Genomic DNA, 14,880 nt, shown 5'->3' on the forward strand with positions numbered 1-14,880 from the left:
TTGATTTACCCACTCAAGTGTTGAATCTAGTGTTATATTAATTTTGCATTGTATTTAACATTTTTCCATGATGGACACTTTATAAAAGTAAGTTGGGTTGATTGAAAGACTGTGTGAAATATCTGCAGGATATTAGTGAAGCTAGTATGTTTCTGAGTTCTGCATAACTGTATAGTTGTTGTACAAGGCTACCAAAAAGCACAGAGTTTGGACAGAGTGTCTACTAACTGCAGAAGAACAAAGCTGTTTATACAACTGCGTGGTTTGAAAGATAAATATTTAAACTATTATCTTTCTAAAATAATTTAGGAAAGTAGTTTGTATTGGAAAAATAAGTGTTCTTTAAAACACTACCAAAAGGTTCAGTCTGTTGTTCTCAGCATAGATGAATGTAATTGTTAGCTAGATAACTCAGAGCTGGGATGGTTTAGCCTGGAGAAGAGGAGGCTGAGGGGAGACCTCATTGCTCTCTACAACTACCTGAAAGGACGTTGTAGAGAGGAGGGTGCTGGCCTCTTCTCCCAAGTGACAGGGGACAGGACAAGAGGGAATGGCCTCAAGCTCTGCCAGGGGAGGTTTAGGCTGGATATTAGGAAAAAAATTTTCACAGAAAGGGTCATTGGGCACTGGAACAGGCTGCCCAGGGAGGTGGTTGATTCACCTTCCCTGGAGGTGTTTAAGGGACTGCTCGATGAGGTGCTAAGGGGCATAGTTTAGTGTTTGATAGGAATGTTTGGACTCGATGATCCGGTGGGTCTCTTCCAACCTGGTTATTCTATGATTCTATGATTCTGAGAAGGAAAGCTTAGAAAATGTGAGCTATTTTAATGGCAAGTAGCAATAATATGTTTATTAAAAAGTCAAAGAATTACAGACACTAAAAGAGTGTTAATAATTATAATAAAAAGAGAATTAACTTTGTTTCATGCTTTTTGCAGAATGTAAATACTGAGATAAATTTTTGGTTGATATTTCAAGGCCTGGAAGATATTATAATATATTACATTAAGTTGTTTTTCTATATATTTTAAAGTGTAAATGAAACCAAACAAAACCATTTTCTTTGGCATAATAGTACATATATCAAGACAATGTACATGCATGTTATTTTGAATTTAAGTGTTTTATCTTTTTCCTTTCATATTTGGATGCCAGGAGGGAAGCAGAATTATACAACATTAAGCCATTTACAGCCACAGACAAAAATGTTCCTCTAATCATGCTGTGTGTTGCTATAGGCCTTTATTTTTATTATTTTAGCTGTGTTATAGAACAATAGCTTTATTACGTATATGAATTTTAATAAATCTATTATGTAATAAAACCTTACTTAATTTTTTCAATGTTTCTAAATCTATCATGGTTAAGCTTTTTACTTGTTTTATCAGGAAGAGGAGTTTTGCTACTAGGAGAGGACAAGATGGGCAAAACAGTTGTTATGAAGACCTGATACCCACTCAATACACATTAAACAAATTTTTTTACTTCAAAATAGCTTTACCCATGAATATTTGAAGGCTGACTCACACCTGAAGTCCATTAGAATCCTCAGATTATTTTCATTTTGAAGGAGCTCTGATTTGTATGTGCTGAGACTGCTCCATGACATGAAGGAAAGTGTGGTTAGTGGGGACAATGGAGAGATGTGGTTTAAAAATGTTCTTGTTTCAAACTGAAACACAGTTACAGACTCATCAGTGTTTATTGCAAGACTTAACTGTATGCTAATGCTAACATTTAGCTTCCTGAAGAGTGTTAGATTTAAGAGCCAAAAATGACTTTTGCATAGTTTGTTGTTCTATTTTTAAAAGGTGTAGGAAAAAAGATATGCATCAAAAAGATCAGCTAGAAATTAGAGTGATGAAAGGAGGCCATTTCTCTGACACTGCTTGTCATGGGAAAGAAAACTACAGTCTTTAGTTCTAGAGATGTCCTTGTCTTCTCCTGGGTTGAGCTGCACCTTAAATGAATACACAGTACAGTGTATTCACAACTCAAAAAGCAGATAATTTGCCCAATATAAGTCATCTTTACTTATCATGCTTATAGCCACACAATACTATATGAGATAAACAAAACCTATGGCAATAAATCAACATTTAAGAGTGCAAAGCATATCAAGCCAAATTATAAACAGAAAACAAAAATGCTTGTACTGCATTGCCTGTTTTCCTTAGTTCTTCCACAGATTCTTTTGCTGACCCTCTCCAGTCAGTGGCAGTGAAGATATATTCTAATTACCTGTCAGTTACCTGCACAGAAGCACAGTACAGAACTAAAATGGTGCCCGCATTTGTGGGTCTGATAACTTTGCGCTCTTACAGCATTGATTTCTAAGCACAGGCATTTGAAGATGGGTTCCCCTTAGTTATGCCCGAAAAGATAACAAAGATTTTAATTGTTTAAGTAGTTGCTAAGACCTTACTGAGTTTTCATTCTTTTTGTCTTGTATCATTGTTTCCAAGTAAGTTTTTTTCTTAAATCCACACAAGCAGAGGTTCTCTAAAATGCTCATACCAGAAAGCATTCATATAGGTCTTTCCTTTCATTACAGAGTTGTGGAGTTCTTTCCTTTGGTTGCCCCTTCACTAGTAACAAATACGTGATAATCTTTTATGCAAAGATGGTTTAATATTCGAAGATTTTAGCTGTGCTATTATGCTTAGCACATGAAATGAAAAATGAGTGACTATGTTAGAAAAGCAGAAGGTATGCAAACTGCATATTTTAAACATAAAAAGTACAGGACTAAGTAACAAAAATATTTGTAAAAAGAATAGGCAACATATATATGCAATCTGACAAAAAAATCCAAGAGTAACCCTGTAGCTTGGGAAACAAGAGTGGGAGGGGAGAGACATGTTCTATCACAGTAAGACAAGGCTCAGCTTGATCGCTTCACTTGGTACAAGTGGACATGTGTTCAAATACTGATGATTTCATACCCTTGGAAAATGTCAGTGTACAAAAGTCAACAGGAGGTTAACATCAAATTTCTTGCGCAACTGAAGAAATCCACAACAGAAAATTTTCAGTTATTGTCTGAGGATTATGATGAAGGAATCCCAAAGATCAATCAGTGCTCAAAGGAACTCATTTACTGTTGGTAGAAGATGTGAAAGCAGAAAGAATGAAGATCCTCAACAGCTTTTCAAAAAATGATCTGCTGTATTGCTTTGAACATTGGCAGCATCACATGCAGCTGTGTCAACTCAGAACGGAACTACCTCGAAGGCGATTGAAGTTAATTTTCTTAATTTGTTAGATAAAAAGAGTTACAGGCAGTGTCTTGTTTGTGTGTGTGTGTGTGTTTGTCAGACCTCATAGAAATAAATAAAATAGGCAAAATAATAAAATTGATAAAAACTTAAGTAAAAATTTACTGTGCAGTGCTTAAGCCCCCAACAATTTTTAATTTACATAGACACAACTATTGTGCTCAGACCAATTAGTGATTATGAACAATTATTTCTTCATGACTATACACCCCATTCCTTAAAGCCTTAGATTGAATGACTCTAATTTTTAATCTGTATTAAAAATGGGGTCTGTCCTGTGCTTTCTAGTCTGGTAGAACTTTTGTCCCATGTCCTGACTGGCAGCTCAGCTCCACCAGCTGCTTGCTCATTCTTCTTCAGTGAGATGGGGGAGAGAATTAGAAGGGCAGAAGTAAGAAAACTTGTGGTTTGAGGCAAAGACAGTTAAAGCTCAGTAACAACTAAAACCTTGTTTTTGTCACAAATCCAAAGCACAGCAGTATACAAGATAAGAAGAAGAATATTATCCCAACCCAAACCAGTACACCCAGAAATGTGAGATCTTAGTTTTAAGTCCTGAGAGAGATTAAGTCTCTCTCTCAAGGTGGGTTAAGACTCTTTGCCAGAAGGTACTGATAATAGCCCTGGGCAATTGTGAAATTAAGAGATGACCACCAACTCGCTAAGCAACTAGGCCATCTGGAAGAACAGAAGGCTAGGAGAAAGCCTAGCCCTCATCTGGGTGAGGATGGGCTGGGATCCTAGATACTGCTTCTGGTAGTACATATTTTACATTAGATGACCATAAAAGAAAAGTAAAGCAGTCCTAGAAGAACAGATTAGCAGTTCTGTTTCTCCTGTTTCTGCTGACCTGTATTCAAGCCTTCTTGTCTCTTTGGTTCCCGGTTTTGTCACTCTTACATTCCTGGCTGCCAATGGTTCTGTTTCAACAAGAAGGGTGGTGAAATCATTAAAATGGGAAGCAGAAGCTGTGTCCAAAAGGTGAAAGAAGGTAGTCTAGCCTTTGGCAAGGTAAACTTAAGTCACTATAAGGCAGGCCAAAAAATGTTTTGTGGAGCAATTTGCTAACAGCATAGAAATTAATAATATCTATATATATATATTTAAACATATCAGAAGAAAGCAACCCTGCCAAAGAACTTGTACAGCCAACGTAAGATTGATGTGTGAACAGAAATATATCAGAAGGCAAGATCACTGCATAAAAGGTAAATGAATTCTCTGCATTGGTATTAACAATGATGATCGTTATTGAAATTTTCTTATTATGGGTGTCAAGTCTAAGGAGCAGTCCTGAAAGTATTTTAGAACAAATTAATAGCTATGTATTGTCAGGATGAAGTGACTTCTACTCAAGAGTTTTAAAGGCAATCAAATATAAGATTGCCGATCTTGTTTGTAGTGGATAGCTTAGTGCATACATTGGCTTTAGTAGCAGAGGAATGAATTAATGTAATGACTGTTTTCTAAAGGACATCAAAAGCATCTTTATGTCTGACTGCTATGTCAGACAAATATTAAAGGAAATATATTAAATAATATTTTTCATAGATACTTTATTATATATGCTATAAATGATAGTATGAGGCTATGACTAAAGAGAGTATCTGTAAAAGAAAGTGTGATTCACAAATGCAGTAAACGTTTTCTTTATTAAAAATGTCAGTGAGCATATGCAGGTTAGCTGCTTCAAATATTCTGTATAGATTTTCAAGAAACTGTTAACTAAATCCTTCAACATTAATTCTTAAAGGAATAAAGCTGTCAATGTGTAAGCTGGAATTGCATGACCAATAATCAGTTAAAGGGTAGAAGTCAAAAAGTAGACTTAAGTAAACACATACTAAAATGGTGAAAGCAGAGTAGTTACCTCACAAGGCTTGGTTCTTGAATCCACATTGCTTAAATACTGTTACATCATTTAGGATAGAGGGTGAACGTCAGAGCGTCAATCTGCTTGAGAGAAGGAAGGCTCTGTACAGGGATTTGGACAGACTAGATTGATGGATTGAGGCCAGTTGTACAGGGTTCAACAAGTTTACTTGTTAGGTTCTGCACTTGGGCCACAATAACCCCATGCAATCCCACAACTCTCGGGAAAAGTGGCTGGAAAGCTGCCTGGCAGAAAAGGACCTGGGGGTGTTGGCTGATAGCCATCTGAAAATGAGTAAGCAGAGTGCCCAGGAGGCCAAGAAGGCCGATAACATCCTGGCTTGTATCAGATATAGTGCGGTCAACAGGACTAGAGAAGTGATTGTCTCCCAGTACTTGGCACTGGTGAGGCCAAACCTGGAATACTGTGTTCAGTTTTGGGCCCTTCAGAACAAGAAAGACATTGAGGTGCTGGAGTGTGTCCAAAGAGTAATGAAGCTGATGAAGGTTCTAGAGCACAAGTCTTATGAGGAGTAGGTGAGGGAACTGGGTTTGTTTAGTCTGGAGGAAAGGAGGCTGAGGGGAGACCTTGCTGCTCTTTACAACTACCTGAAAGGAGGTGGTAGTGAAATGATTGTTGATTTCTTTTCCCAAGTAACAAGTACTGGGAAGAGAGAAATGCACTAGAGGAAATTGAAATTGGATATTTGGAATAATTTCTTCACTGAAAGGGTTGCAAGCATCAGAAAAGACTTCCCAGGGAAATGGTAGAGTCACCATCTGTGGAGATGTTTAAAAGACATGCAGATGTGGAACTTTGAGATATGGTCTAGTAGCAGCCCAGCTATACTAGGTTAAGGGCTGGACTTGATGATCTTAATGGTCTTTTCCACCCTAAATGATTCTATGTTTCTATAAATCATCAATTTATACATTAAAATAGAAAATGATTGACTGAAGCGAGGTATGATATAAACACATGAAATCAGGAAAAACACAACTAAGTAAAAGGATTTCATACAATTTAAAATTAAATAGATTTTATTTTCATAGAATGTTCTGCTTTCCAGAAATATGAGTGAGCTAAAAATTCTTAGGGAAATGTCTTCAGGAGATATTAAAATCTGTGAAGCTGATGCAACTTCTTGCTTAGGAACTCTGCAAACATCAGGCTACTGGCATTTTGGAGGATTTATAGGAGAGAAGAATCACCTTATTCTTACTCATTTTTCTTATAGCTTTCCCATAAATATCTTTCCTGACCACAATCAGAGGCAGGATATTAGACTAGAAGGACTATTGTTATGACCCCAGGAAGTCTGTACTTTCATTCTTACGGAGCCGATTTATATGTAGTTACTGTTAATGTTCTCTACCCCTTTTTATCTAAATTCTTGAAAATCTATTTGTGTGACAACATAATTTCTTTCTTTCTGTGAATTTTCTAATAGCTGTTGTATACTTGAGAACAGCCATCACAAAAAATGACTGAAGATGTAGATGTATAGTAAATCTTGCATAGTTAATTTAGGAAAAGAAACTTCCAATTCTTCACAGAATTAGTCTGTAGGACTCCCTGGGAAACAGTTGTCAGGGACAAAGGGGCAGAACAGAGATGGCAGTTATTTAAGGATTCTTCCATAAAGTGCAAGAGTGCTCAGTCCCCAGATGTAAGAAATCAGGCGGGGAAGGAAAGAGACCAGCATGGCTGAGCTGAGACTTGCTGGTAAAACTGAAGAAAAAGAGGTAGCTGCAAAGGCAGTGCAAGCAGGGACAGGGAACCTGCGAAGTGTATAGGGACACTGCCTGGTTTTTAGGGATAGGGTCAGAAAGGCCAAGGCGCAGCTGGAGCTGAACTTGGCAAGGGAAGTGAAAATTAACAAGAAGGGCTTCTACAGGTATGTCAGTCAGAAGAGGAAGGTTAAAGAGAATGTACCCTCATTGATGAATGAAAATGTTGATCTTATATCAACAGTCAAGAAGAAGGTTGAGGTATTCACCAACACTTTTGCCTCAGTCTTCATTGACAGTCACTTTCCTCACCCCTCCTGGGTCAATGGACAAAAAGACAAGGACCAAGGGGGTTAAGCCCCTGCCACTGCAGAGGAGGATCACGTTCATTCTGTAATTCTACGACTCTGTAATCAAAATCCTAGTCCTTGCATTAGGCGAAATTCCATAAATACCCATGTTATAATTAAAATTCAAACATTGTCTTTAAATGGCCTGAGGAATCAGATTCACTGTCTTCAAAAGAAGTACCTATGCATGGAAAACATGCAACTTTTATGTGCTATTTATCACAACTTATATTGAATTTATTTTTTTTCGTATTGAATACTGAATGCAATCTCTTTTAACTGGAGAGTCTCTTAAGTTGCTATCATATAATACTCATGGCATTTTGAGTAAGGGTTTGTGTTACTCATAAGCATTTCAAGATCAAGAAGCACCTGCAGTGCAGCTAAAGGTGTGCTAAACTTTTTTCTCTTTAGAGGTAGATAACAGAAAAAAAAATAAGACTGAAGGTAAAATGGAACCCATATAAAATATGAATCCAGAAGTCTGTATCTGAAGGCTCTAAACCTGCTTCTCAAACTTTGGCTTAGCACTAGAGATGGTTTAAATGGTCTGGAACAGGTCTTGCAGTAGGCAAGTCTAATCTGTGAGACCCTATTTACATACATTAACATGACTCAGCTCTATGTGAAGAACTGTATTTTGAAACTTTCCTATGAATATATTTTTTCAATTGGATCTTGATTTAATTAGCTGATTTTCCATTTTCAATAACTTCCAACATTTTATTTTTAATGTTCATAAAGCTGATTATATTTTTTCTTTGAAAAAGGCAGATTATTTCCTTAACTTTTTGAGTAGCAAAAATGTTACTTGACATAATGAGTGATGTGAAAAAAAAATTCTCTCTGGCTCCACACTTGGGTGCTGTGAGCAAAATGAAGAGATTCTTGAAGCACATACTGGTAAATTTACAGCTCTGCTGTAATTGGTGAAACAGTTGACAAAACATTTTTATCCAAGACTCATGAAAAGGGATGTTTTTTTCTTCATGTGCTCAGTGTTCATAGGATTTATTTTCTAATTTTATTTTCATTAGAGCCAGAGATAGAAATTGACAAGATTTACAAATCTGTTTTAACATAAGAACAAGATTATTGACCCTATTTGTGGGAAGGAAGAGTTACTCAGTTTTAGTAAGAATTTCTCAAGACACCTTTGTAATCATTAGAACTATCCAATGGACTAAGCCAGTCATATAGGAATATACAGTCTCTGTTCCAGAATTGTAAAATAGATATAATTATCATGGGAACTGTGGACTTAGTATAGATTTGTTTTTCCCAAAATACTTCCCAAATTGCTTGCCAGACTCCACAAAAACTATGGTTTTTTGTTTTCTCAGAAAACACTTTGTGAAAGGAAAACAATATTAGCTTCACACAGATCTAGTTTGTTTCTTCTTATTTCTGGTTTTGTTCTGTTTTTCATGATACAAATACCTCATCAGAAATGTCTTATGCTCCTGATCCAGCTCCCTTTGAAAACTGTTTTGTCATCCTTCAGCTCCTTAAAGGAAAAGATGAAAGCAAAAATATAGATGTGTTTCTAATGAGGATAATGAAAGTTGAAAGGCAAGTAGAGGCACTGAAGTAAAAGTGAAATGTGAATACTGATAGATACTCAGCAGAAAAAGGTGGAAATGATGGGTCTGTAATCTGACTTAATGAAAAGAAATACTTCACTGGAGAACAAAGATTCTGACAAGCAATGTTGAAAACAGGCTTGAAATTTTGGTGAGAATCTGAAGACTATGTGGAGAGATTAGATTGAGTAGGGGCAATACTGTATAGACTTCTTGTGGCTTTCTTTGACACAGTATTTAGTCTACCACTGGGAGGTGAAAAAATATTTTTGACACACAAAATGCAACATTTCTGATATCAAATTCACAGTAAAATACAAAAGGAAAACAGAAATCAGCACAAAGATTTCCCATCAATAGTTTAAGGTGATTACATTCTTTCTGAATCTAGACAGGAGAATTTTACTTTTTTTTTTTAAATAACATTTTCTGTTTTAATTTGTTCTGTTTTAATGGAGCTTTGTGTTTCATAAAAGGTTCAGGGTCCAGCCCTGTTCAGTGTCTTTGTCAATAACCTGGATGAAGGCAAGTTTGTGGATGGCACTAAGCTGGGTGGAAGCGTTGATCTGCTGGAGGGTCGGGAGGCTCTGCAAAGGGATCTGAACAGGCTGGACTGCTGGGCTGAGTCCAATAGCATGAGGTTTAATAGGGCCAGATGCTGGATCCTGCACTTGGGGCACAACAACCCATGCAGTGCTACAGACTAGGAGAAGTCTGTCTAGAAAGCTGCCTGGAGGAGAGGGACCTGGTGCTGTTGGTTGACAGTGACCGAACATGAGCCAGCAGTGTGCCCAGGTGGCCAAAAAGGCCAATGGCATCTTGGCTTGTATCAGAAACGGCGTGACCGGCAGGTCCAGGGAGGTTATTCTCCCTCTGAACTCGGCACTGGTGAGACCGCTCCTTGAATACTGGGCTACTAACCACAAGAAGGATATTGAGGCTCTGGAATGAGTCCAGAGCAGGGCGACGAAGCTGGTGAAGGGGCTGGAGAACAGGCCTTATGAGGAACGGCTGAGAGAGCTGGGGTTGTTTAGCCTGGAGAAGAGGAGGCAGAGGGGAGACCTTATTGCTCTCTACAATGACCTGAAAGGAGGTTGTGGAGAGGAAAGAGCTGGCTTTTCTCCAAGGTGACAGAGAACAGGACAAGAGGGAATGGCCTTAGGCTCTGCCAGGGGAGATTCAGGCTGGCCATCAGTTTTCACATCAGTTTTCATGGAAAGGGTCATTGGGCACTTGAACAAGCTGCCCAGGGAGGTGGTTGAGTCACCATCCCTGGAGGTGTTTAAAGGATGGGTGGATGAGGTGCTGAGGGGCATGGTTTGATAGGAATGGTTGGAATCGATGATCCTGTGGGTCTTTTCCAACTTAGTGATTCTATGATTCTGTGACAATATTGTTTGGCTTACATACGCATTTTTTAATTCTGATTTTTTTTAAGTCCCATTTGGCTATTTTGCAGTGAATATTTCTGGAACAACAACAAATATTTATATGATAAATGATGATGATACAAAGCTATTCCTGAAGCTAATTCCTCAGCTTCTCAGACTGAGTTTGATAAAGAAGCTGACAGTTTATTGGCTAGAGATGGTTTGTTTGATTGGTTCTTTCTGCATTGCTTTTGCTTTGTTTTGTTTTCCTTTCTTCCTGTGATTAATCTTTAGCATCATGCCTGCTATCTATATTGATAAATACTTTATTTTAATCCAACAGAGATCTTTCAAAGGATGATCACATTGAATATTAAATATTTGGATTATGTTACAAAATCCTTTGAATGTATCAGATATTTACTATCCTGAGTGTAAATAAAGTGTTAATTATGTACTATCTTTCTTTTTTTATTGAGCGTGGACTTTACACATATAGTAAAATTATCTGTTGTTGTCTTATGCTTGAAAATACACAATGAGCTTGATAAAAGAAAACACATTTTACAACCATGGTAACCGTCAGTAACATCTGTAGGTCCCTCTCTCTCTCATTTCCTTATGAAGATTGAAAAATACCATTAATTTTTGTTGATTTTTATTTTTTGTGCAAATGGAGAAGAGAGAAAATCAATGATGGGCATAATTTTAAATCACATATGGCTAAGTATTTAGGAATCATTGGAACAATGAATATGGGAGGCAGTAAAAAATATTTAGATTCAAATGAATTTGTCAGAGATAGAATTAGTCTTTCCATAAAATCGGATTGCTTATGTAGTGTTTCTGCAAACACTTTAATGATCTCTTTAATGATACTTCGTGAAAAACACTGATTTGTATAGCTTTTTTCAAATGCTTTTTTAAGAAAATCTGATACCTCTTTGTCAAACTGCATTCATCTGCCCCCCAAAGTGAAAGGATTTCAAAAAGAAAAGTGTCTGTGAGATGGTCCTAACAGATTACTGGGGACAGCGCTAGCTGAGAAAGGCAAAGCTCCTGCTTGACACTGTAAAACTGCAAAATGTATTTTAGTTATATTTTAAAATGATCTGTCACTACCACAGGAATACTCAGGAAACAATATACTAGTGCTACTTTAGCTGAGGGTTGCAATGGTTTAGTGAATTTAAGTTCAAAGAGAGAAAAAGACTCTCTCATTAAAGCACTTTTAATGGCACCACTTTTCAGCTATACATGAACAGTTTGGACTGTCTTACCATTGATGATTTTAACCCCACGTGGAAGTTGCCCTTGTAATGACTGAATATTCTGCAAACCTCCTCATAGGAAAAACAAAAATATATTTGCTCTTCTCTATTTCTGGTACTTAAGTCAGTGACTTCCCCATCTTCCCTAATACTTCATGTTGAGCAAGTTGACCCCACCAGCCATTCTTATACATGCTTCCATCTCAGCACCTTTGCCTATATCTTTCCCAGAGACAGAAGGAGCTTACGTTTAAACAGATTTTTCATATCCCAACAACAACATTTGACTGTAATATGCAGTGTTGTCTGTCCCTTCAAATCTCATTATCTGCCATCCAAAACAGAAATGGATCTATAATTTCTGCAGCTGAAGCCAATCTCTCAAAGAATATGGCTTCTAAGAGGCCAGCCACACAGGCAGGAAAAAAAAAGCAATAGTAGTGGCAGTGGACAGTGGACTCGATGGATGTGGACTGTGGACTTTTACAGCTGGACTCAATGATTTTAGAGATCTTTTCCACCCTGAATAATTATATGATTCTATAATTCTATGACCTCTGTTTCAGCTACATATATTATGAAAATGCTATTTCAGTCAGAGAAGAGGGACAAATGCCATGAATGTACAGAAGACCCGCCTTTCATTGCTATCTGATAGCCTATGGGTCTTTTGTGAGCTGCCTGACATTATAATCCTGTCGCAGCTGTGTTGCTAGGCTCTGTTCTCCTGGTTTCCTACATGCAGCTGAGAACTCTAGAAGTAAAGAAGGCATAATGCCCACATTACCTTTTTCATTGCATTCACTGTGCAGTATCCAGAACAGAGGTTTCATACTTCCACTCCTTTGCTCAGGATGAGGACTAATAGATGGATGGCTTATGTTAACTGATCAAGGATTCTGTGTGCCTGTCCTTGCCCTTTCTACTAGGTGATTGAAATCTGTGTGTACAGCAGATCCTCTGTGATCTTTCTGGGGAAGTCACAAAGCCTTCTTTTTTCCTTCTTGGAAATACCGGGAAACAAGTCCTGTTTCTCTAAGGAATTCTAAAATGCAATCCATTTGAAAACAAGCCCACAGAATATATAGATGCAAACAGTTGAGGGGAGAGCTAGAAACCAAACTTTTATGGAATGTTTGGTACTCCAAGAACATTTTAAAATGGAGGGATATCCCACAGATAAGCTATTTCAAAGCCTTTAAAATGAATACTTTTATTCTGAAAGAGCATTCCTGTAAACCTGACAGGTAACTCCCTTTCTTCCTTTGTATTTGACCATGCATCTAAATTGGCTGTTTCAGGTTGAAACTGTGAATGTAAAATTGTTTCCTTTTGTTTTTTCAAAATGGTTTTAAAATGGTTTCAGTGCAACCCAAATTGCATTGTATAAGGTGGAAAGATTTTTTATTCTTTGAATTGAGTCAGATTTCCATCAATACTGCCTGTTGTGAGAATGTTCTTCAAAAGCCTATGTGTGTGTAAATTAGCAGATCTATATACCAATAGGTGAAATGTCACCATCTCTGAACATTCAAAAAATATGAGAGTCAAACATAAAAAACTCTATGATTTTAAAATAAGATTTAAACAGTAATGACTTGAAGGTGAAGTTTCTTTTCTATCTTAATTTTAAGCTCTCAGAATCTATGTGCCTACAGTCTTTCCTTAGAAAAAAATGGAGATGATAAATGTAAAGTAAGACACTTCGGATTCACTTTTGAACAATTATCTGACAAAATTATTTTAGGCTCTAAAAATAACCCATAGAATATTGTGAGAGTTCCAAAAATTCATGAGTTAACAATCCTGAAACGTTACAGAAGAAGATGTATTAATGCATTCTTCATAGTTTTTTTTGCATCAACAGAAGATGTCCTTATGCATTTCTAATGATTATCTATGAACAGCTCTTTACATGCAGCTCTTCATGATGTATTTAGATGTCCCTGTCACAGCTAATCTTGGTGCTGGCAGTAAAATACGTTTCATGTTTTAAACACCACTGACTTTTTCCCCTCCACGTTTTCTTCTATATATGCCTGCCATATATCTTAAAAATAACTGAGCTTCTTTTTTCTTAAAATGCATTGCCTTAAAAATAAAAGACCTTTTTCAAGTGTAGCAATATTCCTACATTGATTTTAATATGTAGTGCCTCCTCTTCTCATAATTTTTAGATCCATGTGTATTTTATGATTTAAAGTGGCATTTTCTCCACTTTGGTATGAAAGGTGTTATTAAAGAAAAAAAAGCTAGAAGACAGTTGCGATTTTATATGAATTCTTTACATTTTACTGTGCATGTTACACTGGAAATATGTCAAAGTATATAAAGAATACCTACCTGAGGATGTCTATGAAAAAATTCTCAGTGTGATCAGAGGATTAAATCATTTAAAGGGTAAGGAAACAGTAGGCCTAAAACTACATTAACTGCACATAACTAAGCTTTTTAAGTGTGTAGATAGAGATAAAAAATGCCTAAATGTTCACTTGTTTAAAGTTTAGAAATCTATATTCATAGACATCATTATCAAATAAATGTAAAGGAGACTCATGTATTCACTGATGTAATCCTTATTAGATTTACTTCGAGAATAATTATTTTCAAAAAAAGAGAAAATTCTGGAAAAAGTGTTTTAAATTCATGACCTTCTGAGTCTGTCTTTCTATTTGGGAGCTACTAGCATATTGTATTTCAACAGTTTAGTTACATTTACTCTCCCAAAACTATTCAAGGACATTCTAGATATTTGACAGAAAAAAATGTCAAAACCAAGGATTGCAGCTTGATTATAGCCTACATAGCTTAAAGCCAGAAGATTTGCAAACATCTAATTAAGGTGGAAAACATCTAATAGAAAACTAGCAAACAATACAAGAAAGAAAAGCACAACGTCAGAGAAAAGACAGAAGAATAAAGTGCTTTTTGCAGTAGATTTCATACAGCTGACAACGTAACACAATTAGACACATCAGGGAGCCACAATGCATAAGAGAGCATTTCAGTAGTGACAGTAAAGTCCATACAAATTGCACGGTGTATTGGAGCAGCACTTCACATGAATGAAAGTGAAACAGCTGCCTGCTGGGATTAGGCATTAGAGAACAATGAACTAGCCCACTGCTGACAACTCACTACAGTAATCACCTGTGAAAGGTAGTCCAGTTAGTCCAACTCAGCAATGTTGATGTCACCGACAGGTGGTGTGTCTGGCTTTTGATCACTGTTTTTTGGCTCAAATTGCCATACTTTTACTTACAAGGACAGGGAACATCAAGGGACTGCATTCATCCCTTACAGCAAAGGCACAGAAGTTCAAGTCCCGTGTTTCTTTTAGAGTTTGTTTTGTACACCGTGATTAGCTTTTGCAAAAATTTTACTGAAACTAGAGCCATGATATTCATTCTTCATTATTTTAAGAA

The sequence above is a fragment of the Phaenicophaeus curvirostris genome, chromosome 1, assembly GCF_032191515.1.
Source record: "Phaenicophaeus curvirostris isolate KB17595 chromosome 1, BPBGC_Pcur_1.0, whole genome shotgun sequence".
Lineage (NCBI taxonomy): Eukaryota > Metazoa > Chordata > Aves > Cuculiformes > Cuculidae > Phaenicophaeus > Phaenicophaeus curvirostris.